Raw genomic sequence first — 6,000 nt, 5'->3', positions numbered from 1 at the left:
GCAAAAAAATAAAATAGCCACACAATACAGCTGGGAACCTGTTAAAGAATGGACATTTTTTTATATCAGTACTGCTAAGTTGAGTAGTTGACAAAATAAGAGAATCAACATGCATTTCTGAAATAAAAGTAATCTATAACACTGATCATTACAATTATTTCTTAATTGTAAACCCTCCACAATTTCTTCCAAAATTGCCATTTTGTGGAGGGATTATTAAGGGGAGAGCAACATTTTGAGCCAAAGTCAAGGACAGTTGAGAGGTTTGGATACACCTAATTCTATAAAGCAATTCATTTGCATGTACTTCTCAACCTCTTGATGCAGGAAATCTGGACAAGGCCAAATATATTGGGGGAACATACAGACAGTACTAACAATTGCTGTTGTACAAAATTAGACAGTTGATATAATAAAAGGTCTTACTTTAGCATGCATTTTTTATGAAAGGTGTGAAGTTTGAAACTCAATATCATTATTTAGTCACTTCATTACTAAATGATTTGGCAGAAAAACACAAATTTTATGAAGAACAAACCAAAAATTAGAAGCAAAAATCTATTCCTTCTGTGAAAATCTTGACAGTTGAGAGGTATATTTCATCAGGGCTGTCTTTGAGTTTGCCCTCTTCCCCCTCATAAAATCATGGTTGAATGGGGCCTCCCCCCTGTAGCCATTCCAATGTCCCATTACTTGGCTATTTCAACCCATTTACCACAAACACTGTAATGTGCATACTGCTTTACTCCTACGATAATTTGGATTTCATTAAGTTTTATTTTACATTTTACAGCACATACACTAATAGACATTTGCTAAACAAAGCAATGCAGTCTCACAATGCAAATAGACTTAGCATTAAAACTTCTCTGGCCTTGAAACTCACATTCATTGCAACAGCATTGAAACCCACATTCAAAGAAAATACATATTGGCAGTGGAAGATAAAAATTAAGTTTAGGCTGTTTTCAAATCATAGACCCCTTGCACAGGGAACATACATGTGTTTTTGATACACCTTCCTGATTGTATTAAATTATATTCCTTGTATAATACAGTACTGTTGTTAGAGGGCATTTTAAATGTATTGTTTGAACATTTTTCTAGTAAACAATGAAACAAAATGCATGCATCAATAATGACAAAACTGCCCAGTTCAGAACATCTCCATCATAAAAGTCTACTCAAACTTCTACACTCCACCAGTATCAGTAAATATGCACAATCTCTGCAGAAGTAAAACTAATCTAAATAATTCCACATTAAAGAGATCTGGAACTAAAGAAGAGGTTGCTACTAGCAAACAACTTTATATTTCATTGTTTCATCTACAAATAAAGTGCCTGTTGCTCTTGAGGAATAAATTACCCATGTTACATTAAAGAAATGATAAGCTAGCAATATTGCAATAGGGAATGGATAGCAAACTGATAACAGGTTGATAGTTACTGGGTATGTCCGCCAAAGAGGACATTCTCAGGACTGCAGCATCCACCCCCTTTAAAAGTACAATACACTAGAGTATCAGCAATGCATCTACATACTGTGGGAGTAGAATCCACAGTCTTTTGCATTGAAAGCAAGTACACTATCTGCTATGCTATTAACAATGTGAGCAGATTTGGCATAAGAAGCACAAAACTTCTCTTCCCCTGAAGCTCTTAGCTCCTTGTAAAATCCACTTGACACTCAATTGTATCTCTTAACATTACAACACATTAGCACAAGAAATCTGGAAAAGGCCAAAATGTATGGGGGGGGAGGGACAAAAGCCCCAAAACCAGGGACACATTTGAAACATTGCTTGTATAACCTGGGAAAGTTGCTAGAATAAAATGTGTTATTGCCATGCATTTTACTGCCAAGTCTTGAACCCTGGAGCCTGTGCACTACAGTCAGAACAACATACCCCTATGACAAATCAGCTCTTTCTTGAAAGACAGGAAGACTGAAACTTAAATGGCTATCATTTAGTGAATTCAGTTCTCACCATAGCTCTCAACCTCTTAGCACAAAAAAACTGCACAAAGCCAACAATGGGGGAATACAGCCCCCAAAATAGGGACACATTTCAAATATTATATTATAAACTTAGAAAATTGCTAGAATGAAAGGTTTTATGTTACCATGTACTTTCTGAAAAATAAAGTCTTTCAGCTTTTATGGGTTAGGGGTCACCACAGCAGGACCCCAGTCTGGTCAAGACTGGCACTGCATTTTCACAGTGTTGAGTTGCCAGCCTAGCACCCAACCTTCAAAGAAGGCAACCGACACACCTACCTGGATGTCTTTAAAGCTCACATCAACCACAGGGAGGACATGCAGACTCCACACAGAAGGTGCTCCAGCCAAGAATTAAATCAGAGAACCTCTTTCTGTGAGGCAATAATGCTAACCACTGCACCATCAGAGCTGTAGTCTAGAATTCATATGTGTGAAAATCCAGAAAACCACAGATTTCATGAGGATCAGAGCAGAACAAAAATATGAATGCTTTTTCACAAGGGGTGGTGGGTAGAGAATTCAGGTCATTGCTACATGTACCCAAGGTTGAGGGTTTGAACCTGAATTACTCTCTCTGGCCACCAGTTATAGTTAACTGGGGGCATCACACACACACACACACACACACACACACACACACACACACACATACTTGAAAATGTGCTCTGATCCTCCTCCATAAGCCGGTATTCTGATGCAGAGCCCTGTTTCCCCATTAAAGGAAGTCCATTCATAGCAGAAAATTCCCTGGTGTGCAATTCCTGATAGCAGCTAAGCCATTCCCCGATCCTCAGTTCCTTGTTACTGTTCCAGCGGTGGAATACCGACCGAGTATGCATAGGTGCACTGTCTGCCTCTAAGTGTTCCGATGCACAGACTGCAGAGCTTGCAGTCTGATCCCCTTCCAGTCGATGTGATTGTAACCACATAGACTTCTGGGTCATTTGTAGACTGCTGCCTTCTTCTGAATCTGGATTGGTTAAACAGCAGTCCAGATTTGAATTTCCGTGGACCCATGGGTGAGTTCTGCTTTTTTTTTTTTTTTTTTGGCATTGTGAGTTCTGTGATTTTTTATTTTGATTTTTCAGTTAGGAGGGCTGCAGTCCCGTAGTCCTAAAGCACAAGCCACCACTGTTGGGTACTGATTATGAGAATAAGGGTGTTGTGCAGAGCTCTAGTAACTATAGAGGGATAACATTGATCAGTCACAGCATGAGGTAATGGTAAAGGGTGGTGGAAGCTAGATTAAGATCGCAGTTGAGGATTACTGATCAGCAGTAGTTTCATGCCAGTACAGATGTGATGTTTGCTCTGTGAGTGTTGATGGAGACATACAGAGAAGGACAGAAGTAGCTGATATGTGTCCTTGTGGATTTCGAGACAGCATATGATAGGATGCCTTGGGAGGAGTTATGGTATTGTATGAGGAGGTCAAGAGTGGTGGATGAATCTGTAAGAATGCTACAGGGTATGTACAAGGCTAGTGTGACAGCAGTGAGTTCTGCATTGGGAGTGACAGGTGCATTTAAGGTGGAGGTGAGAGTACATCAGGGATCAGCTATGAGCCCTTTCTTATTTGGAGTGGTGATGGACAGGTTGACAGACATGATCAGACAGGAGTCCCCATAGACTGTGCTGTTTGCAGATGATATTGTGGCCTGTAGTGAGAGTAGGGCACAGGTTGAGGAGACCATGAAGAAGTGGAGGTATGGTCTAGAGAGGGGGGAGGAATGATGGTCAGCAGGATTAAGACAGAATATATGTGTGTGAATGGGAGGGAGAATAGAGGAATGGTGAGGATGCAGCGACTACAGTTTGAAAGGTGGATAGGTGTAAATACATGGGAACAACAGTTCAGAGTAATGGTGAGTGTAGGGAAGAGGTGAAGACGAGAGTACAGGCAGGATGGGGTGGTGGAGAAGAGTGCCAGGAGATATTTGTGACAGATGAGTATCATTAAGAGTGATAGGGAAGGTCTACAAGAGGGCAGTGAGACCAGTTATGTTATATGGGTTGGAGACATTGGCATTGAAAAAAAAGGCATGAGTCAGAGCTGGATGTAGCAGAGTTAATGATGTTAAAATTTGCACTGGGTGTGACGAAGGTGGGCAGGATTAGGAATATAAATGTTAGGGCGTCAGTCCAGGTTGGACAGCTTGGGGACAAACCAGAGAGTGGCTGGATTATGTTGGTTTGGACATGTGATGAGGAGGTATGCTGAGTATATTTTGGAAAGGATGAGGCTGCCTGGTAAGAGGAAAAGAGGAAGGGCTGAGATAAGGTGTATGTATGTGGTGATAGCAGACATGCAGGTTGTTGGTGTGACAGATCAAGATGCAGAGGATGGGAAGACATGGAGACAGATAATCTGCTGTGGTGACCCCTAATGGTTACAGTCAAAAGAAAGAGAAGGTGATGTTGTAATGTTAGAGTTCACAGGTTTACAATTATTTGCCAGACATAACACAACTCCTGATGACATAACTATAAATATGAGGCACACATATGGTCAGTGTGCATAACACTGGACATTTGAATGGTATGAGTTCAGTATACCACATGCATTTCAAGACACACAGCTGCAACAGTATTCCTGTATGCAAATCCCCTGTATAGGTCCATCACATGTCTGAGACAAACATGTATTATCATATTTGTATTCACAATTAACATATGGATATCTGCGAATCCCAGTAGCTGTCTTAGCAATGTCACAGTCAGCACTGTGCAACACACACACAATCCAGCTGTGGTCATATGTGAGCCATCCTTTCCTGGGGTGACTCAGGGCCCTGGGCTGTGTTCTATGTCACTGCATACAGACACAGATGCTATGGCCATAGGTTCTGATCAGCAATATATCAGTACAGCACGTGTTGTTGAGACAAAATATTGTTTGAATTAAATATTTTCTACATTTACATACCCCCTACTACATTCCATTACATGCTTAATTGTTTGACAAACCTGTGGGTTTTTTTGGTTCATTTGGTATAATCCAACAGTTTCAGTGTATGTGTGTGTGTGTGTTTGTTTCTCTCTCTCTCTCTCTCTCTCTCTCTCTCTTTCTCTCTTTCTTTTTCTCTCTCCCTCTCTCTCTCTAAGACAGATGTAGGATTTACATCTGTTTTGTATAGGCAGCAACTTGCCTTTTGTAGGTAATGCTGATAAGCAGCTGATGGCCTGTGCACCAATTGGAGTTCCCACATGCTAATTGCACATAAAGCAGCTGTGGTATTATTCCCATACCCAATACCATGGAAACACACACCTATAGCTGAGTACTTCATGTGGGTTTTGCCCCTTTTCCTTGCCTGTGAGGAAAACTTCATGGAGGTGTGCGACAAACAGCATCACAAAGGGTAGTTGGAAATACCTCTTAACACTGTGGAGACAACCCAACTAACTGGGGGAAATGTTCCAGATATAAGGACACAACTTTAAGTATTGCTGTTATACAGTTAAAGCAATGCTAATTTTACAGGGTTTGTGTGGATATGGCTGCTCTGCATGATTTTAAGTCTGATAGTGTTATGCGGTGGACGTAACTCTCAACTGTAGGGCTATCCGCAGACTGGCCAGAGTTTGGACTCTTATATTTGGTGTGTTACTCATCCATTTTTTGCCCTTGGAAATTCAGTAGCATACTCTGAGTATTACAATCAGTAAATGGTAACATGCATGTGTGTTTCTGACTTCATATCCTTCAGAACAGATATGATACAACAACTCTGTTACACCAGCAATTTTCTCAGTTTATAACAGCAATATATCAATAATGCCCCTGTGTTTGGGCCACTGCCCCCAAGTATGTCACGCTTTGTCCAGATGTCATGCAGTAAGAGGTGGATAGTATAGTATATCATTATATAGTGATTTCATTCCTGATATTGTACCAGTGATGTATCATACTGACAGAAATGTTATGTATAGGAGGCCTTATATATGAGGACAAAGCCTGGCTATTCTGTGGGACTCTATACAGTTGAGAGGACT

The sequence above is a fragment of the Protopterus annectens genome, chromosome 7.part0 (assembly GCF_019279795.1).
Source record: "Protopterus annectens isolate FY-2018-M chromosome 7.part0, PAN1.0, whole genome shotgun sequence".
Taxonomy (NCBI): Eukaryota; Metazoa; Chordata; order Ceratodontiformes; family Protopteridae; genus Protopterus; species Protopterus annectens.
The sequence above is the reverse complement of the archived record's forward strand: the minus strand, read 5'-3'. Positions refer to the sequence as shown.